At 38.9% G+C, this 18,954-nt stretch overlaps 1 protein-coding gene and 2 long non-coding RNA genes across 15 annotated transcripts in view; 1 reads left to right on the top strand and 2 right to left on the bottom strand.

Annotated features, from left to right (window-relative positions):
- Window positions 1-18,954, bottom strand: part of BICC1 (BicC family RNA binding protein 1) — a 335,849-nt gene that overhangs the window by 280,373 nt on the left and 36,522 nt on the right. For 4 of the 12 annotated variants that reach the window (XM_084996955.1, XM_084996946.1, XM_084996958.1 and 1 more), the window contains exon 1: window positions 1,507-1,588. The exons of the other annotated variants lie outside the window; for them this stretch is intronic. The gene's annotated coding sequence lies outside the window, so the exon portion shown is untranslated. Of the gene's footprint in view, window positions 1-1,506; window positions 1,589-18,954 lie in introns of those variants that run through there. 12 annotated transcript variants of the gene reach the window in all.
- On the top strand, window positions 2,572-11,798 carry LOC146396826 (uncharacterized). The gene is made up of 2 exons (XR_014827956.1): window positions 2,572-6,935; window positions 9,018-11,798. It is a non-coding gene; the product is annotated as an uncharacterized LOC146396826 (long non-coding RNA).
- Window positions 6,844-14,499, bottom strand: LOC146396825 (uncharacterized). Of its 2 annotated transcripts, XR_014827958.1 has the most exons (3): window positions 12,837-14,499; window positions 7,309-11,670; window positions 6,844-7,037 (listed from the first exon to the last, which is right to left on the bottom strand). It is a non-coding gene; the product is annotated as an uncharacterized LOC146396825 (long non-coding RNA). The 2 variants fall into 2 exon arrangements; XR_014827959.1 differs by lacking the exon at window positions 12,837-14,499 and having other exon boundaries at window positions 7,303-10,476.

The raw sequence follows: 18,954 nt of genomic DNA, 5'->3' as shown, positions 1-18,954 counted from the left end.
AACCCAAGTTCGGGACTCTTTAAAAACCAACATCAGGCCTTTGAAGCCTCTGTGTTTGTTCACCAACTTCATCTATTTCCATGTAATGATTAAAAACCCTGTTTAACAGAGGCCGAGCCCATCTGGCCATCGTTTGAGTTCCAGAGATGCCAGGCCCACATTTAGTTTCACATGAGAGACCTCACTGACACATATTTTTCAAGCACTCACTGAAATTCCCTTACCCAGGACTGCTAATCATTATCATGAGAAGAGATGAGAATGCTGATGGGCTCGCTGAAAATTAACTGACTCCACATACCGAGAACCTCGTTACCTGGACCTCAGCTTCCCTTTTTTTGATCTTGATGATCACAAGAGAAAACGTGCCTCTTTACACTGATGTTTTTAGGACTCCTGCTGGGATTACTGATGACTTTCTAACCAACCCTCTCCCTGACACTACACAAAAGCCATGCTGCTAAGGAGTAGTTGACTCAAATAGAAATATCTAGGGCCACAGGTTGCAATTTGCAGTATGCTACTCATGTCCTAGAGCCAACCACCTCAAAAACAGTCCAACAACCTCCATTCTTTTCAACCGTAAAATAGAATCCTGATGTCTGTGACACTGTCACAGCAACGGAAATCCAGTTTCAGAAGTTTGCACCATCGAAAGATGATTCAAACAAAAATATGCTTTTAAAAATCTCAAAAATGCACTTTTCCCCAAGTAATTATTCTAGAGCTAAACAATTTTAACAGAAATAATTATTTCCTCCCCAACTATGTGTGTTACTTATTCTTTCTTCTTTTACTTTTGAAAGGACTCTGAAGTATCTATCACAAAATCTGGACAAACATGCAAACTGAAAATAATGAATTCAGAGTTTACACATTTAGTGTTGTTCTTGATCAGACACAAAGCCAAAACAGAAACAAACATAATAGAATCAAGATTATAAGGAAATAAAATAGTATAATGATGTGCATTATAGGAAATTAAGTAGATTCACATAGAATTTATACCAAAGCTACATATAATTCTAACAAAGCTAGAGAAGAAAAAAACCCACATGTAATTCATATAAGAACTTTAATAAAAGTCAGATAGTTAAGCCAACATTAAAATTAAATTTTAAAAATTAGGTCCTTTGTTTTTGGTATATCAAATGTTCGTATTTTATGGGTCCAAAGCACAAAGTAATTCTTATCCTTATATGCTGCTCTAGCAAACAAACCAACATTTTATCTTATTCTTGGCCCTTTCTTTATACTTTCAAAACTACTGCTATTTAGGGTTGCATCACAAGAAAAGCAAACAAAAAGAGTAGAAAATTCAGAAACTGAACAATAAGAATGCCTGTTTGAGATATTTACAATGACTGCTGCATTTAAAAAAGAGCATCTATATACTTCAGGCTCTTTGTAAAAACTATAAAACTTCAGAATCTTTATAAAAAATATAAAAACTGAAACAATTAAGTTCAACTGTAAGAGCTTAAAATTTTCTAATTTTCACCTTACCTTTGTGTGTAGTAAGACGAAAAAAGAAGACGGGATTTAGAGCCTAGAGATTTAAATTCTACTCAGGGTTCGAAAATAAACTAGGTAAGCTAACTTGAGCTAATCCTTTAAACTATGCCCTCTGAACCTCAGCCTTCCTTAACTACGGAATTATTATGCTCTCAACAAATCTCCACATAATTCCAATAAGGAATTAGCAATTCTGATTCTAATAAGGGATTAACAACTCTGATTCATTCAATTCCTGCCTTCCACTCACCACCCAATAAGAAACCTGTCCATTAAAATGTCAAGAAAATTCATTTTAATACTAGCTGTTTTTAAAAATCACATAGTAAAATTTTCAATTTTTTTTCTTTTTACAGCCACATCTGAGGCATATGGAAGTTCCTGGGCTAGGGGTCAAATTGGAGCTGCTGCTGCCAGCCTAGGTGACAACCACAGAAACAACAGATCCAAGCTGCATCTGTGACCTATACCCCAGCTTGCGGCAATGCTGGATAATTAACCCACTGAGCAAGGCCAGGGATCAAACCCATATCTTCATGGAGGCTATGTCAGGTTCTTAAGCTATTGAACCACAATGGGAACTCCCTAAATAAAAAAAAAAAAAAAGAAAGAAAAAAACCCTTACTGTAAGCCATTCAACATAGCCCAAATTCAAATATAAATTATTTAATGTTTTAATTCTATAGGTCAGCATTCCCCTCAAATCCTGAAAGTAACCAAGAAGCTAAAACTGTTTTCTCATGAGGAGTGAACTCCCTCTCATCCAGACCCAGTAGACTGACACATGCAAATTTCTTACAATGTCTGTACTTTATTTGCAAAACTTCTAAAAAGCTAACCTTGAAAATGACACAGAAGTTTTAGCATACAAAATGAGCACGATCTTTTTTTTTTGTAAGGTTTTTTTTTTCCCCTCTGGCTGCACCCATGCCATGGGGAAGTTCCCAGGCCAGCAATCAAACCAGCGCCACAGCAGCTATCTGAGCTGCTACACTGAAAACGCCATGGGATCTTTAACCTGAGGCACCACAAGGGAACTCCAAGCCTACTAATTCCTTTTTTTTTTTTTGTCTTTTTTTTTTTTGTCTTTTTGCCATTTCTTGGGCCGCTCCCACAGCATATGGAGTTTCCCAGGCTAGGGGTTGAATCGGAGCTGTAGCCACCAGCCTACACCACAGCCACCGCAACGCTGGATCTGAGCCACGTCTGCAACCTACACCACAGCTCACGGCAACGCCACATCCTTAACCCACTGAGCAAGGCCAGGGATCGAACTCGCAACCTCATGGTTCCTAGTCGGATTTGTTAACCACTGCGCCACAACGGGAACTCCCAAGCATGCTAATTCTTGGTATTCATTAAATGAAGCTAAAAATAGAGGGCCCCACTCCCCCAAAATTATTTGTCTTGATATGATTTATAAATTTTTTCAGAACATTAATTTCTGAAATTGACTTACACTGTGCTCTTTCCACTAGACATCTGTATTTTCCTTAATTTCCCATGCTGCTGTAACAAATTACCATAAACCGAATGGCTTAAAACAACATAAACTTACAATCTTACAGTTTTCAAGGCCAGAAGTCCAAGACGGGTTTTACTGGGCTAAAATCAAAGTGTTGGCAGGGTTGCATTCCTTCTGGAAGCTCTAGTGGAGAACCTCTTCCTTTGCCTTTTCCAGCTCCTGGGAGCTACCCACATTCCTTGGCTCCTGGTCTCCTCCATCTTTAAAGCCAACCAGGGTCAGCTGAGTTTTCTGGCACTGGGTCCCCCCCACTCTCCTGCCTCCCTGTTTCACTCATACCATGTGATTACAATGGGTTCACCTAGATAATCCATGGTAATCCCCCTATTTCAAGGCCAGCTGTTTAGCAAACTTAATTCCATCTGTATCCCTAACTTTCCCTTGCCATGATAACATGTTCACAGGTTCTAGGGGTTAGGATGTGGACAACTTTAGGAGATTGTTGTCCTACTACAATATCTATTATCTACTTGTTGAGAAAGACTATTGACAAGAGAGTAAGATGGACAAGCCCTGTGGGGGTCAACTTAATGGGGATGACAAAAAATAAAACTATGACTCATTGGGAAAAAATATAAATACAGGAACACTTAGCAACAAAAGGCATATGTACAGGGCATATTTTTATTTATAATTGAAAGTACAGCCGGCTGAAGCCTCATGCTGTTAGAACATTATTGAACATACTTGAATATTACTGAACATTATTTCGAGGAAAGAGCTAGTATGATATGCCACAAGGAATGAGGTCATTATCAATCAGAATTTTAGAAACGATGGGATCTTAAGAGATCATCTAGTCACTGAAATTAGTGGTCCACTGAGACCCAGAAGAATTATCACTTTCTAAAATCACTTGGTAAGGTAATTTCAGAAATAGGCCTTTAACCCAATTTTGTGATTTCCAGCCCAAATATTATATGAGATAGCACAAAGACTACATTGAGTTCAGTACAATGTGTTTAAGAAATGAGGAAAGTGTAATTACACTTTGAGCATACTAACTACAGATTTTTCCAATTATAGGTTCTGCCCAATGCTTAAATAGTCAGAATGTTTAGCTATTTGGCAAATTCACCTTTGTACAATAATCTGTTGCTCAAGGATGTTATAAATGAGACATCATATTTCATTCATCCAGTTTACATTACATCACTGAGATCTCTTTCACCTGAGACAACAAGCAAGTCCCAGGTGGAAGAGATACAGAAATGAAGAGCAAAGTCCTGTTCTCAAAGATCTTCAATTCTTGCGAAGAATCAGGCGAACAGGAAAAAAAAAAAAAAAAGTAAATAAGTGTATCTATCACCTGTCAGAGAGAGATTGTATTTACTATCATAGGGATATGAAGGAAGACTAGAGCCGTACATTTTCAATATCACTTGAAAACAAATACAATGTGCCATGCTCAGGGTTTATGACAAGATGTCTTATGTTTTATAAAAAGATGTTTATGAAAAGATCTAATGTTTTTGTTGCTGTTGTTGTTTTGGGGTTTTTTTTCAATGGCTGAACCCACAGCATATGCAAGTTTCCAGGCCAGGGATCAAGTCCAAGCCACAGCCAGATCCTTAACTCACTGTGCCAGGCTGGGGAACAAACCCAACCCTCTGCAGCAACCCAAGCTGCTGCAGTCAGATTCTTAACCCACTGTGCCACACCAGAAACTCTGAGATATAATACTTTAAGAATACTCAAACACACATTGTTATAAAACTGAATGAGAACCCCTTTCTCAATGCCTAGCTAAAAATTAATACAAATTCAAAATTAAGACACAATGGAACTGGACAAAGAAGAGATACATAGATCAATGGGACAGAATAAATAGACACACAAACAGACACGTGACTTCTGGAAAAGGCACAAAGTCAATTTAATGGAAAAAGCAAAGTCTTTTTGACAAATGGTGCTAGAACTGGATATCCATAGGCAAAATATTAATAATAATAATAAACCTAGACTTAGATCTTACACTTTAACAAAAAAATAATACGAAATGAGAGTTCTCTTGTGGCGCAGTGGGTTAAGGATCCAGCAGCTCAGGTGACTACTATGGCGTGGGTTCAATCCCTGGCCTAGAAACTCCCACATGCTATGGGCACGACCAAAAAAATTAACACAAAATGGATCACAGGCCTAAATGAAAAATGCAAAACTATAGTTTCCAGAGGGAAAGACATGAGAAAATCTGTGTGACTTGGGTTTAGGGATGAGTTTTGGGATTATATATCAAAATCACAATCTAAGAAAAAAAGACAGGTAAATTGGACTTAATAAAATTTAAAACTTCTCTGTGAAGGATAACATTAAAAACAAAGAAACAAGCCAACACTGGGAGAAAATATTTGCAAAATACAAATCTGATAAAGGAACTGTATTCAAAATACATGAAAAACTTTTAAAATTCAACAATAAGAAAACAACCCAATTTAAAAATGGGCAAAAGATCTGAACAAACACCTCACCAAAGAAGATACATAGATAGCAAATAAATATATGAAAAGCTGGTCAACATTATATATCATTAGGGAAAATATGGTTAATACAATAGTGAGGTACCATTACACATCTATTAGAATGGCTAAAATCCAAAACACCTTCAATGCTAAATGCTGATCAAAAGGCAAAACAGGAGTCCCAGTCATGGCTCAGCGGTTAACGAACCCAACTCATATCCATGAGGACGTGGGTTCAATCCTTGGCCTCTCTCAGCAGGTTAAGGATCCAGCGTTGCCATGAGCTGTGGTGTAGGTCGCAGACACGACTCAGATCTCACGTTGCTGTGGCTGTGGTGTAGGCCAGCAGCTACAGCTCCAATTTGACCCCTAGCCTGGAAACCTCTATAGGTGCAACCCTAAAAAGAAGAAGGAAAAAAAAAAAAATACGAAACAACAGGAACTCCTTTTCACTGCTGGTGGGAAGGCAAAATGGTGCACAGCCACTTTGGAATACAGTTTGGCCTGTCATAAAGCTAAACATAGTCTTAACATACAATCTGGTAATCGTGCTTCTAGGCATTTATCCAGTTCATTTGAAAATTTATGTCCACACAAACACACACATGAAAATGTATACAGAAGCTCTATTCACAATGGCCAAAAAACGGAAACTGCAAAAGGCAAATGTGTAAAAAAAAAAAAAAAACTGCCTCCTATACAATGGAATACTACTCAGAAAAAAACAGTGAACTATGTAAAACCATGCAAAAATATGAATGAATCTTAAATACATACAGCTAAGTAAAAGAAGCCAGTCTGAAAAGTAAAAGAAGCCATACTATCTGATTACATTTATGTGACCTTCTGAAAAAGGTAATACATTATAAAGATAGCAAATAGGTCAGTCATTGCCAGGAGGTTAGAAAGAGGTGAGGGTTGAATAGGTAAAGTACATGGGATTTTTACGATGTCAAAACTATTCCATATATTATAATGGTGGACATGTGACACTGTGCATTTGTCAAAACCCATAAAACTTTACAGCATACAGAGAAAATCTTAATGTATGCAAATTTTAAATATTTATGTGGTTGGAGCATCCCAGGATGGAATGCAGACTGTGACAAAGGAATCTAACAAATGCATGAAATAAACTCACTGAAGGGGGAAGAGGGAAGTGCTGACCTAAGGAACCTCAGAAATAAGGGTAGTGTGTAAGGGTAAAAGCAAAGGAACTGTGCCTAAGCTCTGCAGATAAAACTACTTCTCACAGGAAGTACTAGAAATAATTCCAAAGCCACTATGTACTGAATACTGGAGAAGAACAATTAAAAAAATGAATGGTGGGCCCTGAGAGCCAAATTTCTTTTTCTTTTTTTTTTTTTTTTTTTTTTTTGTCTTTTTTGCTATTTCTTGGGCCGCTGCCACAGCATATGAAGGTTCCCAGGCTAGGGGTCAAATCGGAGCTGTAGCCACTGGCCTACACCAGAGCCACCGGCCTACACCAGAGCCACAGCAACTTGGGATCCGAGCCACGTCTGCAACCTACACCACAGCTCACGGCAACGCCAGATCCTTAACACACTGAGCAAGGCCAGGGACCGAACCCGCAACCTCATGGTTCCTAGTCGGATTCGTTAACCACTACGCCACAACGGGAACTCCCAAATTTCTTATTGTTGGAGCAGATGTTTACAAACACGGGAAGAGGGGTTCAGAGGAAATCAATCTGACTAGAATCCATGAGGACACAGGTTCAAGCCCTGGCCTCCCTCAGTGGGTTGAGGATCCAGCATTGCCGTGAGCTGTAGTGTAGGTCACAGACACGGCTCGGATCTGGCATTGCTGTAGCTGTAGCATAAGCAGGCAGGTACAGCTCCAATTCAACCCCTCGCCTGGGAACCTCCATATGCCTCAGGTGCAGCCCTGGAAAAAAAAAGCGGAGAGCGGGGAGGGGGTGCTCCAAGGATCAAGGTGGTAACCGATGAGTTGCAGCAATCAGCTCTAAGCTCATATTTAGCTTAAAATAGATACAGATGGATACAACTAGGAATACTTAAAAATATGAGTATATATGGGTTACTATACATAAGATAGCTCCATGCTCTGTCAGATGAGAGGGTCTAGAAGCAACATATCTCAGTAGGAAAGAGTGCACCAGTTCTTGGTTTCTAATACCATTTTTCCATCAAAGAAACCAGGGCTCCCCAGAGAAATGGCTGATTCTAGTGTTGGCCAAGGATATAAAAGATGAGCATAGGGAGTTCCCTGGTGGCCTAGCAGTTAAGGATCCAGCATTGTCACTGCTATGGCTCAGGTTCAATCCCTGACCCAGGAACTTCTGCATGCCATGGACATGGAAAAAAAAAAATTGATGAGCATAGCCATCTTCCAGTGCTAGAAAGTAAGAAAGTACTCAAAAAAAAGGTACAATATATGTCAAAGAGACACAGGGGCCAAGTGAAAGAACTCCCAGTGGCCAAAGCTGGAACAATCTAAGCAGTAAAATAAAGAAGCACTGCCTTATACCCTAAAGTATGAAATAAACAGCCATGGCCCATATTGATATAATAAATGACTGACAGAAATGTAAGGGGAAGAAGAGACCAATCTCACACACACACACAAACACACACACAAAAACACAAAATACTACACAGGCACACCACTCCCAGGGAGGCACAGCCTAAGTCCCAACTAAAGTATGGACTGCACATCATGACCTCCTTCCAGTGTCCAATATGGAAAGGTGCTGTTTTTCAAAGACTAATGTTAGAGTGGAAAAAACTGACAAATACTAAGTCAGCCAGGTGATTGGCATCAATAGAAATAGGTCAGACTGATTGTGTGCGATGAGAATGGTACTTCATCACTCTAGTCTCCCCAAAACTCATTACCCCAGACAGGCCCCAACTGTGGGACATTCTACAAAATACCTAACTAGTTCTCCTCACAACTGTCAAAGTCATCAAAAACAAGGGAGGTCTGAGAAACTGTCAGGAGAAAAGAGCCTAAGGAGAGATGACAATTAATGTGGTATCCTGGACGAGATCCTGGAACAGGAAAAGGACTCTAAGGTAAAAAAGAAGTTAATCTGGGAATTCCCTGGTGGCTCAGTGGGTTAAGGATCCAGCGGTTCACAGAGTGGCTGAGGTTTGATCCTTGCCCTGGGAACTTCTGCATGCTGAAGGCACAGCCAAAAAAAAAAGAAGTTAATCTGGGGGGAGAAAAAGGTAATCTGAATAAAATGTGGACTTGGGGTTATAATAATACATCCTCATTAGTTCATTAATTGTGAAAATGGGAATTCCCGTCGTGGCTCAGTGGTTAACAAAACCAACTACGAACCATGAGGTTTCAGGTTCGATCCCTGGCCTCATTCAGTGGGTTAAGGATCCAGCATTGCCATGAGCTGTGGTGTAGGTTGCAGAAGTGGCTTGGATCTGGTGTTGCTGTGGCATGGTGTAGGTAGGCGGCTACAGCTCCGATTAGACCCCTAGCCTGGGAACATCCATATGCTGCAGGATCAGTGCTAGAAAAGGCAAAAAGACCAAAAAAAAAAAAGTGAAAATGTACCACACTAATTAATGTAAGATGTTAATAAGAAGGGGAAACTGAAGGTGGAGTATATGGTAATATCTGTACTATATTCACAATTATTCTGTAAATCTAAAATTGCTCTAAAATAAAGAGCTTATTTTAAAAAATTCTATTAGAATGAATTAAAAATTCTTACCAGTGAAGAAAATAAGAATCTTTCCTCAATTCCCTAGGTATAAATTTAAACACATCTAAAGGTCTTATATTAAATATTAAAAATAAAATAAAAGCTGATACATTCACAAGGCAGGAGGTCAATACATTATCATTTATTAAAGCCTATCATTTTTTTACAAGTACAAACATCCTCTGGATTGCAAAACTGATACCTAAAAATTGATTTTTTTTTTAAGCATTTGAAACTACTGATAAGATAACAGACAATGAATTCAATTACAATAATAAGAGGTTCATTTTAGTTAAAACTGTGGTCAGCTGTGGGTATCATCTGGATCTGAGTTTTTTCCTGTAACTACAAGAGCTGCTGAACACTGAGTCTCAGAGGTGACTCCTACAGGACTGGTCACAATGATACCTGGGTGGAAGTGATGTTCTCTGAACATCACCTGCTACCTGGAGGTGCCAAAAAGCTGGCTTCCTGTACTCTATACTGGAGGCTGAAAACAGGTAGTATTTTATTTGGCCCATGAAGACATTTTTAACCTGGGCTTATTACCAATAACAAACACTGAGAACTATTTAAGGAAGAAGGGAGAACTAATGCTAATGGAAAACTATCCAGGATGATGCAGGCAGAAGAAATGTTGTGTGTGAGGAAGCTTATCTAAACACACCGATGTGAAGAGAATAATGATTAACAGCACCTAAAAATAAGCATTCACATAATCCTTTACTGAAGTTTACACATCCTGTTACATATTATGCAAAAAAAAATTTCCTAAAGCGCTTTGTTTTGAACAGCCAACTTTGCAACATGGCTAATAAATCATGTGTACTAAATATATATATTGAGATGATTGCTGAAATCAAATAAAACCCAGAGCAAATTAATTAGAAAAAATAAATTAAAAAATAAATATTGGGAGACTGAATGTAAAAAAAATTAAATTTCACAGAAGATAATATAAAAAGAATGTATATATATATGTTTGTGTGACTGGGTCACTTTTGTTGTATAACAGAAATTGACACATTGTAAATCAACTATATTTTAATAAAAAAAAATTTTAGTCAAATTGCTACCTTGTTTGAACAATAAGCAGATCTGACCACCCCAGGCCTGCATTTCCACAGGGCAACAACCTGACTCAGCAGAGCAGAGGTGTCCCCCTCAATCCAGGTACTGCCTCCCTAGTTTGCCTAAACCCCCACCACTCCCTATTTGTAATACCCACCCACCTCACTTACTCTTTACAGCTCTACAAACCTCCCACCCTATTACTCCTGAAATTTGAAAAATAATAACCTTGGAGACACAGCAACAATATCTACAAGCTAATACAAATAATATTATTTCTGTTCCATGACCCAGAAGCATCCTGAATAATACTGCTAACAACCTTAATTGCTTAATTCTGGTTCAAGAAGGTAATCATGGGTTAGGGTGGATATGTAATAGATAAAACAAGATTCAAGTACACACATTCTGGTCATTCCCATTTACCATTAGGAACATAGGATAAATAATGGGATGGCCATGATCTCCTTAAGTGAGACAAAGAGGAAGAAGGCTCTGGCCACTTGTGCGGACTTCTTCTCTTGGAGCTGAAATAAGGAACAACCCAAATGGGTTAGGTTTCTAGACTGCTAACCCTCCAGAGGCTCTAAAGCCTTTAGGGCACTAAAACATCACCAAACATTTAAGACAGAGAAAATGGTATTTACCAGAACCGGGCTCAGAGGGGATGCTATATGTTTTAGAGCAAATAACTTGATAACCTTCTTTGCATAAACATGCTAAAAAGTCTTCCAGAGAGAGCAGGACTGAGTCAATGCGTGGGTGGGTTTGTTTCAGAGTAAGCTAGAATACACAAGTTTGGGCAGCAGCAAATTTCCTGAAACAAGAGTCCAGCCCAGGAGCTGCCAGCAGAGGGCTAACCTCACCCTCGGCCCAGGCAGAGCCTTGCCTCTGCAGGCGGTACTCGTTCCACAAATATCTAAACAACATGAGGCAAACCATTACCTGAATGGAGCACTCGCTTTTCTTGACATTCTCTTTTTCCCTTACAGATAGCCAGTAAATTTAAAGAAAAACTCTGAAGTCAAGCTACTTCAAGCTCGTCACAACCATTCAAATCCAAGAGACGAGACTGTGAGGATACCTCAGGTACACAACAACACAAGCTAATATCAAATCTTATACTCTCATATCTAATACAGGAGTCACAAAATAGCCAAACAACTCACAGCCAGAGTGATAGATACTCTGAGGATAAATCAAAGTTGAAATTTTCCACTTTAAGAATGAAATAATTCTTTAAATTATATCCAAAGGATAATTTTTAATTCGACCTGAAAGAGCAGATTTATGAAAATATAAATATTTAGTTAAAAAACAATATGACAGGAGTTCCCACCGTGACATCGCAGAAATAAATCTGACTAGGAACCATGAGGTTGATCCCTGACCTCGCTCAGTGGGTTAAGGATCCGGCATTGCCCTGAGCCATGGTGTAGGTCACAGACAGGGCTTGGATCTGGCATGGCTGTGGCAAAGGCCGGCAGCTGTACCTCCAATCAGACCCCTAGCCTGGGAACCTCCATATGCCGCGGGTATGGCCCTAAAAAGCAAAAAAAAAAAAAAAAAAAGCACTCCAATACAACAACAGCACACCTATACATCTTAAACTGAAAGATGACTAAAATAATCTAAAAGACAAAGCTAAAGTAAGCATCATTATTAGTCATATATTAGCTACATATTACTTTTATAATAAAACAAGTATAATTTACAAAAAGCCTGCAGTATCTAAGGATGCTGTAAATAATTTGGCTGTATTTTTAAAGTAAATTGTTTCCAAGCCTTTAACTTGGTACTGAGTAATCTGGATCAATGAAGTTGGTTTTCCAATTATTTATTCATTTGCTTAGTCTTTATGAAGTTTTTCCTGAAAAAGTACTACGGTTAGACAAACTATACTGCACATCATACACAATCTTTACTACAGCCATATTTTTTTTAAGAACACACATTTACAATATCCATTGGATAATTCACAGTATAGAATAAAACAGACTTTCTGTAATAATTTAAAAGTAGACAAGGATCTATTTTATTAGATGGAGATGGCTCCTAAGAGAGCTGTATGTCATATCAAGACAATGGAGCCCACTAAAGGAAACTAAATATATAAAACTCTAAGTCTACAGAAACAAAAAGCAGGCGTCCGTTTCCATTCCAAAAGCAGGCCTTTTTACTTTTTCCAGAAGTAGGCTTATTTTCACTTTAGGAGAATAATTCACTGTATGATTTCTTTGAATAGCTACAACATATAATACATTCAGATATTAAATACTTGAGGAGCCAGACTTCAGTTTAGATATTTGAGGGGCAGGAGTTAATAAAATGTCTTCTAATGTTTTGTATCACTTTTTTTTTTTTTTTGTCTTTTCTAGGGCCACACCCATGGCATATGGGGGTTCCCAGGCTAGGGGTCGAATCGGAGCTGTAGCCACCGGCCTACGCCAGAGCCATAGCAACGCCAGATCCTAGCCTCATCTACAACCTACACCACAGCTCACAGCAACACCAGATCCTTAACCCACTGAGCAAGGCCAGGGATCAAACCCGCAACCTCATAGTTCCTAGTCGGATTTGTTAACCACTGCTCCACAACAAGAACTCCCACTTTAACCATTTTTAAGTGTGTGGTTCACTCTAATCAAGTACATTCTCACTGTGGTGCAACCATTACCACCTCCAGGTGGTTTTCATCCAGGAAGTTTCATCTTCCCACTTTGAAACTATTCATTTAAAAAAAAAAAAAAATTCAACTTACCTCCCCCATATGTTGACAATCACCATTCTACTTTCTGTCTCCATTAATTTTACTACTCTGGGAACCTCATATAAGAGGAATTATATAATATTGGTCCTTTTGTGACTAGCTTGTTTCACTTAACATGATATCTTTAAGGTTCATGGGTACTTCGTAGCACATGTCAGACTCCAGAGCTCCAGAACAGTTACATCAGATAGATTCTGCCAGGGCCATTGCTGTGTAGGTGGAAAGACAAATTCCCCCGCGCTTTTCACCCAACCAGCTTCTGACTAGTTTCCCTAGTCCATTAATTCTATTATGTTTTGTCAAGTTCCCATGTTTATGCAAATAGCCACTCTATTCATGGCAAATCAACTGAAAGGGCAGATATTTTGATATTTAAGGATTATTGTGAAAGAATATGCTTTTTTGGCATTCCTGCTGGGGTGCAATGGGATCGGCGGTGTTTTGGGAGTGCTGAGACATAGGTTTGATCCCTGGCCCGGCACAAGGGGTTAAAGATCTGGTGTTGCCGCGACTGTGGCTTCGGTTACAACTACAGCTCAGATCTGATCCCTAGCCGGAGAATTCCATATGCCTTGGAGTAGCCAAAAAAGAAAAAAAAAAGAAGGAATATGCTTTTTTATTTGTTGCCATAATTACACATCTAGACTATTTGAAAATTCAACTGCAGCCAAAATATTTTCCTTAAAACATCAAGGAGTAATATTGCAAAATGAAAACCAAAAAATATATATATATGTACAGCTCTTCTATGAAAAATTCAATGAAACCTAAAGAATAACTTGTAACAAAACCACAAATGAAGTTCCATATAAATTCCCTTAAAAGTGATTCCCTCCAGGAGGTCCTGCTGTGGCACAACAGGATCAGAGGTGTCTCTGCAGCACCAGCACACAGGTTCAATCCCCAGCCCGGTACAGTGGGTTAAAGGATCCAGCACTGTGCCAGCTACAGTGTAGGTTGCAACTGCAGCTTGAACCTGATCCATGGCCAGGGAACTCCATATGCCATGGACATGACCAAAAAAGGAAAAATAAATCAATGGATAAATAAAACAAAACTCAGTGTCTGGTGGCATGTTTTCCCTCTTTATAATTAAAATTAGAAAAATAGAAATCATTTGATTGAAAAAAAAGCACAGAAATTCCACTAGTGATATAGCAGGTGACAGAGACCCTCCCAAAGACAGACATATTTTTTGTTCAATCTGCTTGGAAGCACTAGAGCATTAACAAGAGACCAAAGAACTCGAGCCAGGATATAGTGAGGAATGGAAGACCAAGAAAGGAGAGCAGCATCTGAGGACTTCTTCTTGGGAACATGTGCTGATTTCAATAGAGGCATCTGATAACCCATGTCATGCTCTGGACAATCTCTCAGCTAAAAGTTGGAGGGTCAGGCATTGGGTTACATAAGATTATGTCATATTGACCAGATATGTCACAAAGTGACCATCCAAGTAACCAGCAAAAGTGAAAAGATGCTCAACCTCATTAATAACCAAGGTCATGCAAAATTAAACCACAATGAAATGCTGCTACACACTCAACAGAATAACTACAATTTAAAAGACTGACACAAGATGGGATTAAGATGGCAAAATAGAAGGACTGGAGCTCAACTTCTCTCCTAAAAACAACAAAATTCACAACTGAAGGCTGAGCATTCTTCACCCAAATGGACCAGAAACCTTAAAAAAAGATACCCCACTCCAGAAGAAAAAGAGGAGGCCACATCAAGAGGTAGGAGGGGCAATTTCTTGATAGAAACAACCCCATACCTCCCCGGTGGGAAGCCTCACAGACTGGAAACTAACTAGTTCACAGAGACTCACCTACAGGAGTGAGAGTTCTGAGCCTCATATCAAACCCTCATGTGTAGGGATCTGGCACTGGGATAAAGAGCCCCTGGAGCATCTGGCATTGAAGGCCAATGGGGCTTGTGTGCAGGAGCTCCAAGGGACTGGGGAAAACGGAGACCCCATTCTTAAAAGGCGCACACAGACTTTCACGTGCACTGGGTCCAAGGGCAAGGCAAAGTCTCCATAGGAATCTGGTTCAAACCTGACTGCAGTCCTTGGAGGACATCCTGGGAAAACAGGGGTGAATGTGGCTTGTTGTGAGGGCAGGACATTGAAAGCAAAGCTCTCTGGAATCTTCATCAGCATGCCTTTCTCTGGAGGTGGACATTTTGGGAAAATCTGACCCCACCAGTCAGTCGCTGAGAAGTCCCAGGGCAAACTACAATGCAGGTGGGATCACAGCCCCGCCCCTCAGTAAACGGGCTGCCTAAAACCCCTCAGGCAAACAGCCGCCTCTAATCCCATCCAGAGACAAAGCCCCACCCACCAGAAGGATTAGAATCGGCTCCACCTACCAGTGGGCAGGCATCAGTCCCTCCTATTAGGAAGCCTACATCAAGCCCCCATACTGAATTCAGCCACAAGGGGGGCAGACCCCAGAAGTAAGAGAGGCTACAACTCTATTCTCTGTAAAAAGGCCACCACACACCAAAAACCTATAAACATGAAAAGACAGAGAACTATAACTGAGATGAGGGAGAAAGGAAAAACCCCAGAAAATAAGCTAAGTGATGAGGAGATTCTATGCCTCCAGGAAAAAGACTTTAGACTGTTGATGCTGAAGATGATGCAAGACATTTGAAATAAACTGGAGGCAAAGATGGATAACTTACAGGAAACACTGAGCAAAGAGATACAAGATATAAAACTTAAGAAGAGATGCAAAATACAATAACTGAAATAAATTCACTAGAAGCAGCTAACAGAATACAGGAGACAGAAGAACGAATAAGTGAGGTGGAGGACAGATTAGAATAAATTACCAATGCGGAACAGAAAAGATGGAAAAGAAATGAAGAGAGTCTCAGAGAACTCTGGGACAACGTTAAACGCACCAACATCCGTATTATGGGGGTGCCAGAAGGAGAAGAGATAGAAAAGGGGACAGAAAAAATATTCTGAGAAATAAGAGCCGAAAACTTCCCTCACATGGAAAAGGAACCACTCACTCAAATCCAGGAAGCACAACAAGTACCATATAAAATAAATCCAAGGAGGAATACACCGAGACACACATTAATCAAACTGACCAAAATTAAAGACAAAGAGAAAATCTTGAAAGCAGCTAAGGAAAAGAAACAAGTAACATACAAGGGAACCCCAAAAAGGTTATCAGCAGATTTTTCAGCAGAAATTCTGCAGGCCAGAAGGGAATGGCATGATACACTTAATGTGATGAAAGGAAAAAACCTCCAACCAAGATTACTCGACCCAGCAAGGCTCTCATTCAGAATTGAAGGAGAAATCAAAACCTTCACAGATAAGCAAAAGTTGAGAGAATTCAGCAACATTAAACCAGCCTTACAACAAATACTAAAGGAAATTCTCTAGGCACAAAAGAAAAGACAGCAACAGGAAACAAAAATTCCACAAATGACAAGGCTCACCAGTAAAGGTATATACACAGTAAAGATACAAAATCATCCATGCACAATTTTACCACCAAAATCATAAATCATGAGAAGAGGTGGGTGCAAATGCAGGACACTGGAGATGAACTTGCAATTAAGAGACCAACAACTTAAAACAATCTCATATACATATAGACTCTTATATCAAAACTTCAGAATAACTGCAACTGAAAAATCTACAACTGATACACAAACAAATAAGAAAAATCAACTCAATACAACACTAAAGATAGTCATCAAACCAGAAGAGGCAACAACAAGAAAAGAAGGAAAGAAAAAAGAGCAACAAAAACAAATCCAAAGCAATTAATAAAATGGCAATAAGAATATACATATCAATAATTACCTTAAATGTGAATGGACTAAACGCCCCAACCAAAAGACATAGACTGGCTGAAGAGATACAAAAACAAGACCCATATATATGCTGTCTTCAAGAGACCCACATCACTTCTAGGGACACATACAAATTGAAAGTGAGAGGATGGAAGAAAATATTTTATGCAAACGGGGATCAAAAGAAATCTGGAGTAGCAATACTCATAACAGACAAAATAGGCTTTAAAATGAAGAATATTTTAAGGAACAAAGAAGGTCATTACATAATGATCAAAGGATCAATCCAAGAAGAAGATATAACAAATTTAAGTATCTACGCACCCAACATAGGTTCACCACAATATATAAGGCAACCTTAAAAGGACAAGTCAATAATATCACAATCATAGTGGGGGACTTTAACACCACACTTACAGCAATGGACAGATCAACCAGACAGAAACTCAATAAGGAAACACAGGCCCTGAATGAAGCATTAAACCAGATGGACTTAATAGATATTTATAGGACATTTCATCCAAAAGCAACAGAATACACATTCTTCTCAAGTGCACTGGAACATTCTCTAAGATTGATCACACCCTGGGCTACAAATCCAACCTCAGTAACTTTAAGAAAACTGAAATCATATCAAGCATCTTTTCTGACCATAACGCCATACAACTGGAAACCAACAACAAGAAAAAAACTGCAAAAAACACAAACACGTGGAGACTCAACAACATGCTACTAAACAACCAATGGATCACTGAAGAAATCAAGGAGGAAATTAAAAATACTTAGAAGCAAATGACAACAAAGATACGACACTCCAACATCTATGGGATGCAGCAAAAGCCGTTCTAAGAGGAAAATTTATAGCAATACAAGCCCACCTCAGGAAACAAGAAAAAGCTCAAGTAAACAGCCCAACTTTACATCTAAAGCAGCTCAAGAGAGAAGAACAGACAAGACCTAAAGTGAGTAGAAGGAAAGAAATCATAAAGATCAGAGCAGAAATCAATGAAATAGAAACAAAAAAAAAAAACATAGAAAAGATCAATGAAATGAAAAGCTGGTTCTCTGAAAAGATCAACAAAATTGATAAACCCTTAGCCAGACATATCAAGCAAAAAAGAAAGAGGACTCAAATGAATCAAATTAGAAATGAAAAAGGAGAAGTAACAACGGACATCACAGAAATACAAAGGATCATAAGAGACTACTATATGCAACTATACACCAATAAAATGGAAAACCTAGAAGAAATGGACAAATTCTTAGAAAAGTACAATCTTCCAAGACTAAACCAAGATGAAATCCTAAAGATGAATGGACCCATCACAAGAACTGAAATTGAAACTGAAATTGAAACTTCCAACAAACAAAAGTCCAGGACCAGATGGCTTCACAAGCGAATTCTATCAAACATTTAGAGAAGAGCTAACCTCTCTCCTTCTGAAACTATTTCAAAAAATTGCAGAGGAAGGGATACTCCCAAACTCATTCTATGAGGCCACCATCACCCTGATACCAAAACCAGACAAAGATACCACAAAAAAAGAAAACTACAGGCCAATTTCACTGATGAACATCGATGCAAAAATCCTCAGCAAAATACTAGCAAACCACATCCAACAATACATTAAAAGCATTGTACATCATGATCAAGTGGGATTTATCCCAGGGATGCAAGAATTCTTCAAATTCTGCAAATCTGTCAGTGTGATACACCACATTAACAAACGGAAGAAAAAAAACCATATGATCATCTCAATAGACGCAGAAAAAGCCTTTGACAAAATCCAACACCCATTTCTGATAAAAACCCTTCAGAAAGTGGGCATAGAGGGAACCTACCTCAACATGATAAAGGCCATATATGACAAACCCACAGCAAACAGCATTCTCAATGGTGAAAAGGTGAAAGAATTCCCACTGAGATCAGGAACAAGCCAAGGATGTCTGCTCTTACCACTACTATTCAACATAGTTTTCGAAGTCCTAGACACAGCAATCAGAGAAGTAAAAGAAATAAAAGGAATCCAAATTGGAAAGGAAGAAGTAAAACTATCACTATTTGCAGATGACATGATAC

The sequence above is a fragment of the Sus scrofa genome, chromosome 14 (genome assembly GCF_054392235.1).
Source record: "Sus scrofa isolate SSC_HxYL_T2T_F1_AM1 chromosome 14, Sscrofa_HxYL_maternal_Yorkshire_Landrace_v2.0, whole genome shotgun sequence".
NCBI classification, from domain to species: Eukaryota; Metazoa; Chordata; class Mammalia; order Artiodactyla; family Suidae; genus Sus; species Sus scrofa.
Note: the sequence above shows the minus strand (reverse complement) of the source record. Positions and strands in the feature narration are given on the sequence as shown.